Source organism: Zingiber officinale, chromosome 2B (genome assembly GCF_018446385.1).
Source record: "Zingiber officinale cultivar Zhangliang chromosome 2B, Zo_v1.1, whole genome shotgun sequence".
Lineage (NCBI taxonomy): Eukaryota > Viridiplantae > Streptophyta > Magnoliopsida > Zingiberales > Zingiberaceae > Zingiber > Zingiber officinale.
Window position 1 is genome coordinate 42,022,238 of NC_055989.1, and position 16,070 is coordinate 42,038,307.

Here is a 16,070-nt window from a genome sequence, read left to right on the forward strand (position 1 = left end):
CAAAAATTCCTATCATATTGGTAAGATCATTCCTTGCTACAGTAGGAGATATTATTGATGTTAAAAATCATAAACTATCTTTGGTAATTGGTAAGGAACGGTTGGAATATAATTTATCTAATGCCTCTAACCATGTCTCTTCTCTTTTAAATGCTTGTAGCAGGGCAAGCATTTACAAACTTGAGGAATGGAATTTCCATACTCATGGGAGGCCACCAAATGAAGAGCATAACTTGGTCAAAGATGTTGGGAGAAGGCCTCCCAACAAAAATAAAAAATATGTCTGCCCTCATAGGGCAAGGAAAAGAGAAGAATGATTAGATTGGTCGAGCTAAACACCTTAAATAAGCAATTCTTGGGAGGCAACCCAAGGGTTCTTTTAGTTAGTGCATTTTATGTTTCTATTTTTCATTAGTAGTGTTTTTACTCTGTTTCACTTTGGTTTTCAGGTTAAATTTCACTTCCATGAGCTGGCCATGACTTTTTCATGGGCATGGATGTATTGGAGAGGCAAGGAAGGAGTAGAGCAATCATTTGGAGCAAAACAAAGCTTGGTTGTGTGCCACACACGGCTAGTTTCATCTTGTAGAGAAGGGGGATGTTAATGTCGTGTCTACATGACACGGCCGTGTGAGGCATCCCAAGAAGAAAAAGAACTTGGTCGTGTCCCAGACACGACCGTGTGATAATTCTAGAGGAGGAAAGGTTCTCGGCCGTGTATCAAACACGACCGTGCAAAGATCCGAGAGCAACAATTGCACTAGCCGTGCCATCCAGCACGACCGTGCAAGGCTTCTCGAGGAGGAGAAGGAAGAGGTTGTGTCTCACACATGGCCGTACGAGTTGAACTGACAAGGAGATGTTTGTGGCCATGCCAATTGGCACGGCCGTGTGAGCCAACCTGAGAGGGAGAAGGGAGAGGTCGTGTAGATCTACACGGCCCGTGTGGAGTGAAGTTGTTCAAGCCGTGTCCCCTATACACGGCCGGATCCAAGCCATGTCCACCACACCCCCCCTCACCTAAGCACCTTTTTCTCTCCCAAACTCCTCTCTTCTTCAATCTTTCATCCAAATCTTCTTAGATCTAGATCTCAAATTCTTTCTTCTTCACAAATTTTATCAAGATCTGGATTCTTCTCCTCTCTAGCATCCAAGATCTCCAACTCCATACCCAAAGATCTTGTTCTTCAAGACCTAATCCTTCAAGATATAACTTCTCCAACCAAGAATAGTACCCTTCTCCACTTAAACTTGACAATATGTCCAATATTTTGAAGAGATTATGCAAGGGAGGTGGTGGATCTAGTGGAGGGAAAGAGCCAATAAAGGATAAAGGAAAACAACCAATGAAGGGCAAAGGAAAGAGGACCGCATGTGACGAAGGCAATGACAATGAATTCAATATCATTTTTAGAAATGAAGATCATAAGACTAGATTTGCAATTCTTGTCAATAGAAAGATTGTGTGTACAAGATATATGGACCCAACCGTTTTAGATATGCTAGGAATTAGAGAAGATGTGGATTGGATTATTGGGTTCCTAGATTAGAGTGATATTGTACTCACATCAACCTACGTATCCTCTTATTATATTGGAGTTTCTAAGCTCATTAGATGTCGACTTTGCCAATGAAGATGATTATGTTGGAAAAATAACATTTAGGTTAATGAACTAAGAATTTCAGTGGACATTTAATGATTTCAATAATTGTTTTATATTGTCTACCGGTTACTCTTGTAGGTTTGATTCTAGGTTTAATTGGAATCATTTTTGGAACTCGATCACTGGATTAGAACAACCTTATGATCCCTCTAGAGCTAAGGCTTCTCACATTCAAAACCCCATTTTTAGACACTTACATCGAGTCATGAGTAAAACTGTTTTGGGTAGGGGGAGAGTGATGGAGTTGTTAAGAAAGTAGAGCTTTATTCTTTTTGGGCTATGCTACATAAGGTTTATTTTTATTCAGGTTTTCATTTTCTTCAAACCTTGGTGAGAGCCGGGAGGGCATCTTCAGGATCTATTATTTTTGGTGGTATAATTACTCAAATAGCTTGTAACTTGGAGCTTGATTTAGATGGGTTGGAAGTCATTCTTGGCAATGACATTATAGACATTGATGCATGTCTTGCCATGAAAATGCTTGTCCGGGATGAGAATGGTTTTGCATTTCCTAGGAGGAATGGTTTTCCTTTACCTTTTCCTTATCCCAAACGAACTTCCGTTCACAACTCTGCTAATTGGGTAATCACTGATTCAGACCCCAAGAATGTTCCTTCCATATCCGGAGATACAGAGCCACACATTGAGCCCTCGTCATCTGGATACCCGTAGCCCTCCGGACATCTGGATCCTGCTAGGCATTCTTTTGCCTATGGTACGGGTTCCTCTAGATTTGACTTTTCAGATTTTCGTGCATCTCTGGAATCACTTCATGAGAAGAAAAATGCCCAACGAATAATGTTGGAGGGCCGCTTCTCTTTATCAGATGATCAGTATAGAGAAGTATGAAATCATTTTCAGTTTACGAGGAATTTTCAAGGTCAAGTGGCTGAATTTATTCAGGACTATGACATTGATCAAGCTAGAATAAGAGATTTTATGCAGGGTATGAGTGTTATTAGCCAACAAATAGATGTCCTTTATGAATATCATAGATTCCTAGGTGAAATGCCTGGTTTTCCTAGTTTTCCTATCGGAGAACGACGTAGGCCTCCTATCCCTTTCCCACCTCCTCCACTATATTGATTTCATCGGGACGATGAAAAGTTTTAGTGTAGGGGGGTGGTTTGCAAACCTGAAATTTTTTGCATTTTTCTATTTTGTTTTGCAGTTTATTTTGTTTTGCATTTGTTCTTGTCTTGCTTTGATTGTTTGTTTTTGATAGTCACTTAACTATCTTTTGAAAAGCTTTGTGGCATACATTTTGAGAACATCAAACTTCACTTATATGCTTTCTTGTCTTTAAGTGAAAATGTTAGCATGTTCATTATCTAGATTCATGATGTTTAAATGATGCTAGTAGTATACCTAGTGTACTTCTTTTCTCTATCTTAGGTAGCATGAAAGAAGCTAAGTATCATATAGAGATAAGTTTTAGTTTTGGCTTGACCTTAAGGATCTTACCTTCACTTCACTATACTTGAGCTTGGATTGTTGATATCATTGAAATAGTCATGATTCATCTTGTTTGTTTAGTACTTGGTTTCCATAGAGACTTCTCAAACTTCATTTTTGTTACTGGATGAGGCTCAAATCATGTAAGCTCATTTGGAAAAATCAAAATATCCCAACACTTGTGCTAAAAGTACATTTGTGAATAAGATTTGTACAATGCAAATACTTATAAAAAAAAGTGTGAAAAAGAAGAAAAAAAATGAATAAGGGATATAAAAAATAGTTGTCGTGAGTGGAATCTAGTAAGTCACCCCTTTGAGACCGAGTTAGGTTACTGGGGAAATGACTGCTTAGCTTCTCTTGAGATTGAGCACGTCTTTGAGACCTTGGGTTGATTGAGAAATATGAACAAGTGTGTGGCATGTAAGTGCCTATCACCGGCTACATGTCTATCACCGGAAACATTAGGAACTCAAATTTGATGACGACTTGACTAGGACGAAGATTGAAACTTGAAGGGTTTTGAGTTACTTAATACACTGTGCACAAGATACTTATGCTTGATCCATTCTTGACTTGTTTCCTTGATCATGCTTGTTAATAAAACTTTTTGATAGAGTTAGGAAAATGCATTAGGGATATGAGTGCATTGTAGAACATATAAATTTAGATTGCAGCATTTTACTTGAGGACAAGAAAAGGTTTAAGTCTGGGGGTGTGATGTGCGTAGATTGTATACACTTATTTAGCATGTTTTAGCGCACATTCACATATTTTGAGCATGTTTTATCTATGTATTTTCATACTTCCATCTTTGCTTTTAAAATATTTACTCTTTTTGTTCGGAGATATGCTTTTGTGCATTTTTTGTACACAGGAGTCGATTTTGTAGAAGAAATGATGTCCAAGGCAAGCAAACCAAAGGAGGAAGGCACCATCCTTGTGTGCCACATGGCCCTACCATGGGGGGTAGCCCAGGGCGTGTGAGGATCATCACCCATGTGGCTTCAGCAGGAAAGGGAGTGGCCATGGCCATGTGAGTTTCACACGGCTGTGCCAAGTTTTGAAGCCAACAGGAGCTAGGTCGTGTACACCACACGACCCTGCAAGCCCTCCAGAGTTGAAGCAGTGCACGACCGTGTAGATTTACACGGCTGTGCAACATTTTTAGAGGCCAAGAATGCCTTGGCCGTGTGCACCACACAGCCGTGCAGGAGCTCCAGAGCCGGAGGCAGAGCAGGCCGTGTAGATCTACACGACCGTGCAAGGGGGCAGTGGTGGAGCATGCCACGACCGTGTGAGCATCACACGACCGTGTCACCCTGGCAGAGAGGGGAGTAGGGCAAGCTGTGTGTGCTTCACACGGCTGTGTCTCGGGGTTGTCTGACGCCCAAACCCTTGCCCTATATACGGGTTTCTTCTTCATTTGAAAGGGGATCTTCTCCCTTTGGGGGGAAAGGAGATTTGGGGCGTTCCTCCACATTCTTGGAGGGATTTTCTAGTGATTCAAGGGCAGATCTTCATCGTTTCGACTCCAGAGGTGAGGATTGGATTCGAAGACTGTTCTTTATCGAAGATAAGCTTTTCTTCCCTTTCTTTATTGGATTTGGGAATCAAGATGCTTGTAATCCTCTTATTTTCTGGTTTCTTTTCTTGTTCTATGGATTAGATCTCTTGTTCTAGAATGGAGGAGTATTTGTAATGAAGATTTGATGTAAAACTCTTGTGGTTTTGTCAATTTCCTATTTCAATGATTTTATCCTATTTTGTATCTCTTTAATCTTGTGTGGAATGTTGTGATTTTGACCTAATGCCCAATCTTGATTGAATGTTTGAATACCTTGTGGATCTTGTAGATATTATTTCCCATTTGATTTTCCGAGGGACGTTCGTGACAGGAACAAGCCCGTGTAAGGACGTTTGAGAGATGATCTTGCGGGTGAAATAGGGTTATTCAAGGGGGTAGGATAGATTGTATGTGTCCATATCTTATATCTTGATGCGGTTGAGGAGTGATGAATTCTTATGTTGATTATCTGAGGGACGCACGTGACAGGCATGCCCGTGTAAGGACAACATAGATTCATTCCTAATTGATCACATTTAGGTATAGATTTTAGTCCTAGGCCGGTTGTCTATTGCAAGAGGGAATCGACAACCTCCTACAAATGATGGACAATTAAGGAATAAGATTTGGTAGATCATTTACATTGAATAATCTTACAAAGAAACTGAAACTCCTAGAACATACCTTTATCATAGCCCTTATTCTTGTTTCTTATTTTTTAGTTTCTATGTTTTACTTTGCATAGTTGTACTTTTCTTTTGTCAATCCATTGAATTGTTGTTTAGCTAATTCGCATTGAGATATCTTTAGTGCTTATACCAGTCCTTGTGGATACGATATCTTTTATTATTACTTACGACATATTCATACACTTGCGGAACATCAACAGAAGACAAAATGTAACACTGCATCATCTCATCTGCCTTGACCCATTTCCTATGTCTCTCTATCTCCCCTTCACTAGAATCCTTATCAGGCACGTTAGGACAGACCTCAGGAAGTACGAACTTGTATTCTTCAGCAGTTAAGACAATGTCCAAGTTTCGTTTCAATCAATATAATTTGGACTAGTAAGTTTATTTTCTTTTAAAATAATAGCAAGAGGATTGAAAGCCATTTTGAAATCCTGAGAATCACAAGATAAAATATTTGGTCAAAACTTTAGAATTTAAAATAATATTAATTCCTCAAACAATATAATTTAAATTCACCAACACTTCCAAACACCGTGAATTTCGTATGCCACAATAGTGTGGACATATACTAATTCAAACATTTGTAAGAAGAGGTTTTACCCATTAATTTTATTATCTTGTCAACCTAACTTTATGATAAATAAAATTAATAGTTGGTTCATCTTCGGCCACACAAATAATAGCAGTGACTCCGATGGAGAGGATACTATTAAATGCGCCTAAGTATATACCATTACTTGATACTTAGTTCATTTATTAGGATTGTGCCCCTTCAGATTGAGAAGATCACGCATGCCTAAATAATTTCCTATAATCATCCATAGAGGAAGTTTGATTTAGTGATCCGCAAACAAACTCATCCGATATGGAAGAAGGCACTTAAAGCCAACGCGCAAGTTTGAATACATCACTTACAAACTAGTAATAGAGACCGTGAAATTTATTTAAATAATCTCTCCCCTACTTAGTTATTTAAATCGAGGAATTTTAACAAGCACACACATCAGAGCACACATCACAACACATAAAATAGTATATAAAGGCAATAAATATGGAAATAAAATTTTCAACTATTATGGCCTCATCCAATGCTGCCCTCCAATATGCCGACAATGGATCGCTGCCCTCAAATATGCCGCTAATGGATCAAGCCGTCGCGTCTATCTCACTTCCTTATCCACCGTGCCTCCGGTCCTCAAAATAGCACCACGCATAGCAAGGATACAAGCCACAATAAAAAGAATAAAAATTTACATTTATCGATCCTATATTCCATAATGAAATTTACATATAATCTAGATCAAACAAAATGTAAAAAATAATACGGCAACCGACCGTATTTAATTATTACAATCATGCACACACAAATAACCTCGACATGCCCGAGGGTTCAAATCATACACAAACACTCAAAGTCATAATAGTTGGACTTAGGACATCTGCAACCACAAAGTTTATCTATCTTGCACATCCTACTATTATCCGACCTAAACTTATGTACAAATAGTGCATAATTTAACCGAAAACCAATCACATAGAACCAGAAAACTTACTCTGATACCACTTAAAGGCGCTAGAATTCCGTTCTGTTTAAATTTCCATGTACAAAAATTGTACAAGTAAAGAACTAATCCTAGCAACCCGCATGTTCGATCAGACATATGTTTGATCAATCAACCAAGTTCTTGACAGATCAAAACACACCTTGATTGAAGTACAAGATCGTTGGCCTCTTGTGTTGGTATTCAAAATCGATACAAAGAAAACTTAAACTAATTACGCAACGGAGTTAAAGAACTAGTTATACCTTTTCTTTGTAGCTAAAGACCTCTTAATCTTTTGCCGTATTCCTCTCCTCTTCTTGGACGTCGTGTGGGCGACGATCTACCAAGACAACACCACCCTCCTTCTCTTCTCGGTTTCCAAACCGTCGACTACAAAAGGAGGCTCTATGATGGGGCACCTTCTAATCTTTTTCCTTCTTCTTTCCTCTTCTTCTTGCCGTCGACCACCAATGGATTGCTAAGAAGGGGCAGCGACCCTAGCTTGGAGAGAAAGGGGGAAAGGGGCACCGACCCTAGAGGGAGAGAGAGGTGCCACCGGCCACAAGCAAGGGAAAAGAGAATTAGGTTTTAGGGGCCACCACCTACTCCTTTTTATAGGCTTGCCATTGGTTACAAAGAAAGAAAAATTAATAGAATTCTGTTAAGAAAAAATCTCTCTTTCTATAACCAAGTTAAACCAAACTAAGTTAAACCAAACCAAGATAAACCAAACCAAGTTAAGTTAAACCAAACCAAGTTAAGTTAAACCAAATCAAGTTAAGTTAAACCAAACCAAGTTAAGTTATGGGTGGATGCGAGGCTTTATATAGAGCCTACAACAGGGACTTAGAGGAAAAATTGGTTTAGGCTTCCTGATGGGCTTAGGCTTCCTGTGTTTGGCCTGAACACCTAACCCAAGTCCATCAATAATAACCCATACCAATAAAGGGTTATTATTGAACTACTGCACCAATCTCATATTACAATATGGGCCCCTTCTTATCATGAGTGCATTAAACTCTCTGTGTTTAAGATATCATATGCCCGTTAATTAAATGAGTTACTGACAAATCAATTAATTAACATCTAATTCCAAGAGTAGTAGCACTCAACTTTATTATCATGTTGGACTAAGTCACATACGACTCTAACTTCCTCTAGCTTTTGGTCTCTTTCTTGCTGGGTATTAACCACATGAGCTAGAAACCTGGCACATCCATCGACTAACATTTTCTGAGCTTTTTGGCCTATAAGAATTTCTAGGTTCTCTTCCTTGATTCTCAGATGAACTCAAACTTAGACTTTGCCTCAGGTTGGAATAGGACTCTTCGCTTACGACACTCAATGGAAGCACCATACTTGCTCAAGAAATCCATCCCAAAAATGACATCATAATTAGACATGTTCAACATTATCAGATCACTGTACAGTTCTCTGTCTGAAATTTTGACTGCCACAGCTCGTAGCCAGTGCATAGACGTCATTATCTCTCCCGAGGGTAGTGTCGTCAAGAATTGTCCGCTTAGGACCTCCGGGGGTATACCTATTCTTTCAACAAATACTATAGAGACAAATGAATGGGCTGCCCCAGTATCAAATAGCACAGTTACATATTGACTAAAAATACGTATCTGACCTGTGACAACAATAGAGGCATTTCTTACCTCCTCTCTGGTAAGGGAGAAAACTCGGGCATTTGTAGCACTTGGTGGAGCCTCCAGTCTTCCTTGATTAATATAAGGACCTTCCAACGCGGCCTGCATCTGGTGTAACTACGCTTGCTTGTCTCCATACTAAACAGGTTGTGCTGGAGGTAGATGGATCTTGGTCAGGCAATACTTGGCTATATACCTCTCTTGACCGCATGTATAACAACCACTAGTGCCCTAGCGACAAATTCCAGGATGCATCTTTCCGCACGTGGAACACGTGGCATACTTAGGCTGCTTGCTTACGGATCCTCCCTTCTTATTACTCCACTACTTTCTCTTGGAGCTCCCCTTCCACATTGAACCTTGGCCTGAGTTTTCAGATTGCCAAAACTCCCTTGACCTTTGTTCTCAATATGTACTGGCTTCTACTGCTTGATGCTGTTCAGGTAATGCTCCGTGATCAGGGCACTACTAATCAGGTCTTCTGTAGTCTACGATCTATTTATTCCGCCAGCTACATTCAGAGATATCTCTGGCCTCAACATCTAGAGAATTAGCCTTACCCTTTCTCGTTCTGTGGTGACCAGTTCGGGGATAGGCGAGCCAGCCTATTGAATTTCTTCACAACTTCATCAACTGATAAACTTCCTTTCTGAAATTCCGTGAACTCATCATAATGTTTATTCGTGACTCACATATGGAAGAACTCTTCGAAGAACTAAGTCTTGAAGTCAGACCAGGGCATTTGATCCACTTTTCATATTGCCTTGACTCGTTCCCACCACATTCTTACATCTCCAGTAAGGCAGAAGGAGACACACTTTATCTTTTCTACCTCCGACCAGTCCAGTAGCTCCATTATGCTCTCCAGGGGTTTGAACGATGCCTGAGCATCCCATGGTTCATTGGTGTCAGAGAAATTCTCTGGTTTCAGTTTCTGCCACTGGATAAGGTATGCTTCTTGCCTCACTTCCTTTGCTGGGGCTACAGGTGTAACTGATGGAACTTCTTCCATAATAGGTGCCACCACATTGGCTTCCAGTGGGACTACAGTATTATAGTATATACAAAAAGCCTATCTTTAAGTAAACATTTATTCTGAAATAAAGAATCACATTGGTCAAATGTCTACATTTATATGCTAAGTGTAGTTTTTCAATTAATTTATATTGTAGATAACATGGTGTGTGGTGTCATACACAGAAGATCATGTTATCAGGTCCTTATAAATTATAAATAGTAGCTAACGACTAAGATGAATAGGAACAAACCATTAGAATAGTCATAGTGTAATTTGGTATTAGTTTATCTTGACTATAAAATTATACTAGTACACTCTGAGTGTGTTAAGCACGACCATTTGAGATAGTTTCTTTTTATGCTGACTCTTTAAAAGAACAAGACCTCTGTTATTATGGAAGTGTGTACTCTTAATTATGATATAATAACAAGCACGTATACTTAATATTTATTTCTTTAATTTATCAAAGGGTGTGATTTAGTTCAATAAATCAATAGGCCCGATAAGTTGGGAAATGATGTTATTTATATGGTGTGTTGTTGATTATAGAATGAAATTATGTCCTAGTAATCTAGGCTGATGATGTCCCCATTGAGGAGCTCATAAGGATTGTTATGTAAACCCTGCAGGTGGACTTAGTCCGACATGACAATAAGGTTGAGTGGTACTACTCTTTGAGTGAGATATTAATTAAGTGAGTTGTCAGTAAGTCATTTAATTAGTGGGCATTCGATATCTTAAACATAGAGAGAATAACACACTTATGATAAGAAGGAACCCATATAGTAATATGGGATTGGTGTGTTAGTTCAATAATAATTCTTTTGTGGAATGAGTTATTATTGATGAACTTGAGTTGGGTGTTCGGGGCGAGCACGGGAAGCTCAAGTTCATCGGGAGACCAAAACCAATTCCTCCTCTCGGTCCTTGTCGTAGCCACTTATTTATAAAGTCTTAAACCCACCTAAACCCAACTTCCAACCCACCTTAAGGTGGCCGGCCTAGCCTATCTTGGAGCCTAAGCTAGGGCTGGCCAAATCAAGGAGATATGGGTTCAAGTGGTGGCCGACCCTAGCTTGGAGTCCAAGCTTAGGTGGCCGGCCACAATAAAATAAAAGCGATTTTAATTTTAAAATCTTTCCTTATGTGGAAGCCATTATTTAAAAGAGAGTTTTAAAATTAAATTTTACCTTTTATATTTTCTACAATGGATTAAGAGAAAGGTTTGATATCTTTCCTTATTTGTAGATTGAAAGGAAGATTTTAATTTTGGAGAAAACTTTCCTTATTGTAATCATCCACATGTTTTAATAGAGATATTTTAATTTATAAAAGTTTCCTTTTATAACCAACCATGAAGGGAATTTTTAAAAGAGAAATTTTTATTTTAAAAATTTCCATAAAACAAATTAGGAAGTTTTAATTTTGTGTTTAAAACTTTCCTTGTTTGGAGGACTTGTAGGAGCCGACCATTAAAAGAATAAAAGGAAATTTTCAATTAAATTTTCCTTTTATTGGCAAGAAAAATAAGGAAGCTTTAATTATGTTTAAAACTTTCCTTATTTACTAAGACCATGGAATATAAAAGAGAGGGTAGAGGTGCCTCACCTCATAACAATACATCTATTATTCCTCTCTTCTAATTCCTTGGTGGCCGACCCTCTCCTCTCTTCTTTCTCTTTTCTCCTTTTGTTGGGGTCGGCGGCACTTGGAGGGTTTGTTTCATCTTGGTGGCTGGTTGCTTGTCGAGAAGAAGAAGTGAAAGAAAGCTTCCCTAGAAGAATAGTTGGTGGCCGAAACTTGCAAGGAGAAGAAGGAAGCTTGGGTGGATTCTCATCTTGGTAGATCGTCGCCCACACGACGTCCGAGATAAGAAGAGGAATACGACAGAAGATCGTGAGGTCTATAAGCTACAAAGAAAGGTATAACTAGTTATCTTGTTCCGCATCATACTAGTTTTCTTTGTATGGATTTTGAAATACCAAACACAAGAGGCTAACGATTCTAGGTTTTGAATTTATGATTCGATTTTGTGTTTCTTTTGTTTTTCAATCTTGTGATTTGATTGTTCTTAATGGTTAAACCTAGGTTTACTATAAGGAGATTAAATATTGAATTTCATTGAAAGACTTTGTCTAGGAAGTGGTGGATGATCCCATACCCAAGAAGGCCTAGTGTCTCGCCATGTTTAACCTGGAAGACGATCTCTAAAATAAATATTTAATCAAATTTGTAACATAGGTGGATATGGATTAATAATGATAAGCATCGTTTGTGATCCAAGTCTAAACCTATAAGAACAGATAAGTTGAATTTGGAATAAATAATGTTAAGTTCTGTCTGCGATTCCAAATTTAATTTCTAAAGAACACAATAGATTGTTAGGAAAGGTCCAGGACTTGTACAAAATTTTTGTACAGGGGAACCGGCACGATATTCCGAGTAGCAACCAACAATTGGTATCAGAGCTAGGGTTTGCCTCTGTGTGTTTGATTTTCAGTAAAATTATGCACATGTCTTACATAATTTAGGCAGGATAATAGTAGGATATGCTAACTCTATGGTTGCAGGCTCCAACTATTATGGCTTATAGTGATTATGTGTGATTGGACCCTTGAATATGTCAAGGGAATTTTATGTGTGTGCATGATTGTATGTAATAAATACAGTAGGAGCTGTATTTGTTTTAGGATTTTACATTTTTGTTTTGATCTAGATTACCTGTACATTCCTTCGTGGAATATAGGATCGATAAATGTAAAATACTATTTTTGTTGTGGATCATATCCTTGTGAGGCATGGTGTTGTTTGCGGACCAGAGACGCAGCAGAAAAGGAAGCAAGATGGATGCGGCGATGAGACCCATTGCGGTGGCTAAAGATGGCAGTAGCTAGGGTTGGCAGCACACGGAGGACAGTGATGGAAAAGGCCTTAATAGTTGGAAAATTATTTTTCCATATTTATTACTTTTATTTGCTGTGATGTGTGTGTGCATGATAAAATCCTCATCTTAAATAACTAAGTGGGAGAGGGATTAGTAAATAAATTCCACGGTCTCCATTACTGGTTTGTAAGTGATGCAACAAACTTGCGTGTTGGCTCTGAGTGCCGCCCTCCACAACGAATGAGTTTGTTTGCGGATCACTAGATCAAACTTCCTTTATGGATGGTTATAGGAAATTATTTAGGAGTGTGTGATCTTCTCCAACTGAAAGGGAATAATCCTATTTAATGGACTAAGTATCAAGTAATGGTATACACTTAGGCGCATTTAATAGTATTCTCCTCAACGGAATCACTACTATTATTTGTGCGACCATAGGAATACCAACTATTAATTTTATTTGTCATAAAGTTAGGATGACAAGAATAAAATTAATGGGTAAAACCTCCTCTTATAAATGTTGAATTTGTATATGTCCACACTATCGTGGCATGTAAAATTCATGGTGTTTTGAGCTGTTGGTAAATTTAAATAGTATTATTTGAGGAATCAATATTATTCTAAATTTAGAGTCTTGACCAAAACTTATTTTTTTTATTCTTAGGATGACTTTCAACCCACTGGCTATTATACTGAAAGAGAACAAACTTACTGATCCCAATTACATAGATTGGAAAAGAAACCTAAACATTGTCCTAACTGCTGAAGGCTATAAGTTTGTACTGTTAGAGGTCTACCCTAATGTGCCTAATAGTGATTCTAGTGAAGAGGAGATTGAGTATCATAAGAAATGGGTAAAGGCAGATGAGATGTTGCAGTGTTACATTTTGGTTTCAATGTCAAATGTGTTACAACATCAGCATCAGGACTTACCAACTGCTTATGATATGAACAATCTCAAGGAACTCTTTGGACACCAGAATCGGGCTGCTAGGCAAGAGGCAATGAGAAAATTAATGACATCCAGCATGTCAAAGGGGACACCCGTAAGGGATTATATCCTAAAGATGATGGCTTATTTGAACGAAAAATAAATCCTTGGAGCTGAAATCGATGGGGAAACACAGATTGATATTATTCTCCAAACGCTACCCAGAGAGTTTTGAGTAGTTTCGCCTGAACTATAACATGAACAAAAGGGCTTATAAGTTGGTGGAACTTCTAACAGAACTTCAAGCAGCAGAAGGCATATTTCATCATAGTTCTCAGATCCACTTTGCTAAAAATGTTTCTACTTCTAAGTCGAAAGGCAAGAAGAAGAAGAAACGGGCTGGCTCAGCAAAGAAGGTGAATAGATCTCTAGGTACTGGACCTAAAGATGGAGTGAAGAAGCCAAAGGGCAAGTGCTTCATCTGCAAGCAGTCTGGACATTAGAAGGCGGACTGTCCTCGAAGGAAAGAGAACAATAGAGGTATAACTTACTCTCTAGTAGTTGAAACATGTTTAGCGGTGTTATCCACCAGCACCTGGTGTGTAAATACAGGAGCCACTGATCATGTCTGCAATACATTGTAGGGGTTCCAGAAAACCCGACGACTATATGAAGGAGAGATAACTGTCTACATGGGTAATGCTATGAAAGTAGTGGCTGTTGTAGTGGGAGACATCTACTTATCATTCGATAGGAATAGAACTTTGGTTTTGAGAAATTGTCTTTATGTACTAACTTTTAGAAAGAATTTAATTTCAGTTTCTAAACTGTTTGTGGATGGATATTCTGTTTCTTTGGATGACAAAGTAGTTATCAAGAAAAATAGGGTTATTATCTGGTCTGGTGCATTATTAGGCAATTTTATACTCTAAATCCAATTACTCCCACAAAGCAATAAATGAAAATTAATAACACATCTTCTAATTTTAATAAGAGAAAGGAACCTTCGGATATGAACCAAACATATCTTTGGCATCTAAGGCTTGGTCATATTAACTTGAGTAGGATTCAAAGGCTAATAGGCAATGGACTCTTGGGTTCATCAGTGTTGGAAAACTTTCCAACTTGCGAATCTTGCTTGGAAGGTAAAATAACCAAGAGACCATTTAAGGCTAAGGGGTATAGAGCTAAAGATGTGTTAGAGCTGGTTCATTCTGATTTGTGTGGTCGTATGTCTATCTATGCAAGAGGTGGTTTCGAATATTTTGTCTCTTTCATAGACGACTATTCGATATATGGATACATTTATTTGATGCGCCGCTAGTCTAAATGCTTTAATAAGTTCAAAAAGTACAAGGCTGATGTGGAGAAACGTCATGGTATCAAGACACTACGGTCTAATCGTGGTGGCGAATACCTCTTTGGAGAGTTAAGGAATTACTTATCAGAGGTCGGGATTCAATCCCAATTGTCTACACCTGGTACACCCCAACAGAATGGTTTGGCAGAAAGAAGGAATAGAACTCTTATGGAGTGTTAGAGTGTATACTAAAAGCCTAGCTTTTGGTATAAACATTAATTTAGAAATAAGAATCACATTGGTCAAATATCTACATGTAGTTGTTCAATTAATTTATATTGTAGATAACATGGTGTGTGGTGTCACACACAGAGGATCATGTTATCAGTACCTTATAAATTATAAACAGTAGCTCACGACCATAATGGAAAGGAACAAACCATTGGAAGGTCGTAGTGTAATTAGGTATTAGTTTATCTTAACTATATAATTACACTAGTACACTTAGAGTGTATTGAGTAGGACCATTAGAGGTCGTTTCTTTTATACTGACTTTATAAAGAAACAAAGACCTCAGTTATTATGGAAGTGTGTGCTCTTAATCCTAATATAATAACGAGCACATATATTTGATATTTATTTCTTTAATTTATCAATGGGTGAGATTTAGTTCGATGAATCAATAAGCCCGATAAGTTGGGAAATGATATCACTTATAGTGTGTGTTGTTGATTATAGAAGGAAACTGTGTCGTAGTGATCTAGGTTGAGAATGTCCCCAAGAGGAGCTCATAAGGATTGTCATGTTAAACCCTGCAGGTGGACATAGTCCGACATGACGATAAGGTTGAGTGGTACTACTTTTGGACTAAGATATTAATTAAGTGAGTTGTCAGTAACTCATTTAATTAATGGACATTCAGCATCTTAAACACAGCGAGACTAACACACTCATAATAAGAAGGAGCCCAAAATGTAATTTGGGATTGGTGCGGTAGTTCAATAATAGTTCTTTAGTGGAATGAATTATTATTGATGAAATTAAGTTATGTGTTCGGCGAACAGGGATGCTTAATTTCATCGGGAGACCAAAACCAATTCCTCCTCTCGGTCCCTATCGTAGCCTCTAGTATATAGAGATTTATACCCACCGCATACCCACCTTCTTACCCATCCAATGGGGCCGGCCAAGTTAGCTTGGAACCCAAGCTAGGGCCGGCCAAGACCAAGTGGATGAGCCATGTAGGTGGCCGGCCAAAGCTTGGGTCCCAAGCTTAGGTGGCCGACCACTAGAATATTAAAAAGGATTTTTATTAAAATTATTTCTTATGTAGATATCATGTTTTTAAAAGAGAGTT